This window comes from Petaurus breviceps, unplaced genomic scaffold (genome assembly GCF_028583685.1).
Source record: "Petaurus breviceps papuanus isolate PSGF00001 unplaced genomic scaffold, PetGlider_PUasm1.0 76, whole genome shotgun sequence".
Lineage (NCBI taxonomy): Eukaryota > Metazoa > Chordata > Mammalia > Diprotodontia > Petauridae > Petaurus > Petaurus breviceps.
Window position 1 is genome coordinate 65531004 of NW_027186473.1, and position 4175 is coordinate 65535178.

Sequence of the window (4175 nt, forward strand, 5' to 3'; positions counted from 1 at the left end):
AAGCCAAGATGGCTGGATAGAAGATTTATTGGAGAAGATAGACTTGCTGTAAGTGGAACAATTGAAGTATAACATCCCTTTTGAAATGTGATGAGAACCAGAACAATGATATATAAAAGATATATATGGAGATGACCTTTTGAACTAAAGCAATATTTCTGTCTTCAAAAGAAATAACCTTACTAGTAAAGTGGGGTAATGGGAGGAGAGGAAACAGTGAGTTCTGTTTTAGGCTCCCTGCACTGAAAATATCTAGACAATATACCAGTTTCAAACTTCCAATAAGGCAGGCAAGAGTAGTGAGACTAGAAGGTTCAGTTGAGATATGAGGGCTAGTAGAGTTGATTGAGTCAGCAAGAAGAAACATGAAATGGATGAGGACAGTCAAGGAGGCCTTGAATACTAAGGAAGGTCCAGAATTAGAGGACAAAATACCAAAAGGGCAATGTCATCAAAAAACAAAGTATTCAGGAGAGGATAGACAGTTATGTGAAGTGCTACTGAAGTGAAGAAACATGACAATTAAGAAAAGGCTATCAAATTAACAATTAAGATATCATTAATATCATTGGAAGAAGGAATATATACAAAGTTCCATGATAAGAAATGAGGCACAAGATTAGTAAGATAAGCTAGGATGAAAGTAAGTAGGGAGATGGGGGTGGGAGGGCATGGAAATGATGACAACTCAACACAACCTATACAGTTAACAAAACCAAAATTTGTGTTACAAGAATAAAATCAAGAAGTTTTACCAATTGATAGAAAAAGAAAAAAATTTTCCTGGTGAATATATATTAAAAAAAAACATGAAAAGTGAAAAAGTCTAGATGTCATGCCCCATCCTGGTCAGATTCAGATAATTTTTTATAAAACATACTTAGTTGGGGCAGCTAGGTGGCGCAGTGAACAGACCATGTATTATGGAATCAGGAGGACCTGAGTTCAAATTTGACCTCAGTCATTTAACACACACAAACACACACACACACACACACACAAACTAACCATGTGACCTTGGGCAAGTCACTTAACCCCAATTGCCCTCCAAAAAGCAAAAACAAAAAAAGTGGTAGTCCTGACTCTTGATTATGTCATTATTCTTAGATCAACCCTAGCCTTAAGCAATCTGGGAAAAGAATTTATTCCTAGACCAAGTAGAACACAAAAGGCAAGAATTTTGCTTTGATGAAATTATTTGTAAGGTTCTCTAGTCAGGTAGGGCAACAGCTCCAAAATTTCTTTTCCTCATTAGCCCACCCTTCAGAAAACTTAGATTTGACTTATTTTCCAAATGAGGAATAAACAAAATCTAGAATCTGCCCTAATATTTGGTTCTTCAATAATTTCTCTCAATCTGCATTCATCCATTCTGTTCTCCAATAAAACCTCCATATAACTGTGAATCTGATTTCCCTAAAGCACACATCTGACAATGTCACTCCCCTGTATCTAAAACATAAAATGCAAAGGCTGTTGTTTTTTTAACACTCATAATATGGCTTCAAACTGCTTTTCACACTGATCACATACATTCTTATGCACCAGTTTTCAATGAAACTGACTTACTAAATGTTACTCACATGGTATCCCACCTGCTATCACCCTGACTTTACAAAGCCTATCCCCCTTTGCAGAGAATGCTGTTCTCCCTCTGGGAAAGGAGGGAATCTCTTCTCTGTGAGGAGAGTTGAGAGACTTCATGGACAAGACAACACTTACTGACTAATAAATAAAAGGATGGATGGAGGATTCTGGTAAAATAGCAGAGTGGGTAAAAAAAAAAAAAAAAACTCCAAGCTCTCCAGATTTCCTCCACAACCAAGAGAAAACTGCCTCAACCAAATGTGAAGCAAAAAATAAAGAGTTGGGGCAAATCAGTGGGCCTCCTAGGTGAAGGAAAGAAAATGAGAAGAAAAATCACTAGACTGAAGTTGGGCTTGTTTCCTGTAAATTCTAAGCACCTAAATATTAGTTTCAATGAAACAGCAAGTGGCAAGCATTGGGGCTAGTTAGGTTGGAAGGTATATGCAGAAGCAGTGGGGCAGGGATGCATTTGGCTGTGGGAACTTGCTGGAGGGTGGGGTTCTGGGTTTTTCTTCCAGAACAGAGGGTAGAAGTAAAGGATATGAAGACAGGGGGACCATTACCCACAATCCAAGGTTATGTGGTTACAGTAATAAGCTGCTAGAAAAAAAAATCAATGAGTGAAGCAGAAAGAACAAAACTACGAAACATTACTATGAGAAAAAAAAGCCTGGGATTCATCTTCAGTGGATACTGAAGCAAAAGAAAGCTTTTCCTACCCAAGAGAGTAATGTCAAATTGTGACCTGCCCAAAGAGAACTTTAACAGAAGAACTAGAATAAGACTTGTAGGACCAGGTAGGTAGCACCATGAATAGAGCACAGAATCTGGAATCAGGAGGACTTGAGTTCAAGTGCGACATTGGGTAAGTAACAACCCTAATTGCCCTGTTTAAAAAAAGAAACAACTTTTTAAATCAAATGAGAGATTTAAGAAAAAAAATTAAATAATAATGCAAGATAAAGAAGATTATGAAAAGAATGTCAAGCAACTGGAAAGGAAGATCCAGAATATTAACTACTTGAAAATTAAAATTGGGGAAGTGGGAAGTCAGTGAAATGAGAGGATAATAAAACAATATAATGAAAAAAAAATGGAAGAATGTGAAACATCTCATAAAGACAAATGATCTAGAGAAAAGAAAACAAAATAACTGGACTACCTAAAAGCTATGATAAAAAAAAAAAGAATCTTGATACAAGACATGAAATGATTAGATAAAATTGTCCTGAAATGTTACAAGAGGTTAAAGTAGAAGCAGAAAAAAAATTCACATTTTACCACCTGATAGGGATCCTACAAATAAAAACTTACACAAATATCAAAAATTCCTCAATACCCAGCTCAAGGAGAAAAATGTTACTAAGCAAGAAAAAAAAATTATATGACAGAGACACAATTAGAATCACACAAGACCTAACAAAGGTGACACTAAAAGACACCAAGTCTTGGAACAATACAAAAAGAATTACAAAAGAACTGAGGTTTGTAGCTAAAAATATCATAGCCAATAAAGTTAAGCATAATCCTGAATAAAAAAGAAATGGACATTCAATTAACTGACAGAATTTCAGTACTTAAAAAAAAAAAACCCCTGCACCTAATAAAAAATTTGACATATAAGAGGTAAGAGAAATATAAACTACATGTCAAAGACTCAATAAGGACATAATGTTTGCTTTCTATGTAAAAAGGAAATATAAAATCTATGTTATTAGAAATTAGGTAGTTCAAAAGAAAGATTGGAAAAAAAACAAAAAAAATTAAAAAAAGATTGGGGTACATCTTAGTAGAATGCAATTCTAAAGACGAGTAAAAACATTTAGAAAACATAAAAAACGTTAAAAAAATAATTGTCTTATACAAATGAGTTGCAAGAGGCAGAACTGACAGCTCTGGAACACTACTCTCATCATGAATAGAGAGAAAACAAAACATATATCTCTATATGTATTGTATTGTTATTATATCATATATCATATACATGAGATATATATAAAGATTCATCTCTATATTATTGTATTGTAAGGCTATAAAAGTATTAAATTCAAAAAGAAATAAAAGGCTTTGGATTGATAGGGAGTGGGACAAGAAAAGGGAGTGATTTTTAGAGGAAATTTTACTCAGTTATGTATTAAATAGAAGGGAATAAATGTTTTCTGAATTTGTAACAAAATAAGAGGGTTAGGCAATAGGATAAAGAGGGTTGTAGAAGGGTGTCCAGATTAAAAGAATGGGATAGAGAGGAAATAACAGATGTGGAAGGTTAAGAAAGACTTCAAAATTCAGATGGAAACATGAAGGTAAGAGGAAAAGGTTGGGCAGAGTGGATAATGGAGGGATCTTAGGAGGCTTGGGTAGGTTGAATAGTAAGAGGACAAGGTAGTGGGTAGAAGTAGAGAAATACAAACATAAAATAAATCAGTTGTAGAATTTATTAGGGAAAAAAGCAGGATAATAGGGGTGGCTAGGTGGTGCAGTGAGTAGAGCGCTGGCCCCAGACTCAGAAAGACCCAAGTTGGCCTCAGACTCTTAACACACACACACACACACACACACACACACACACACACACACACACACACACA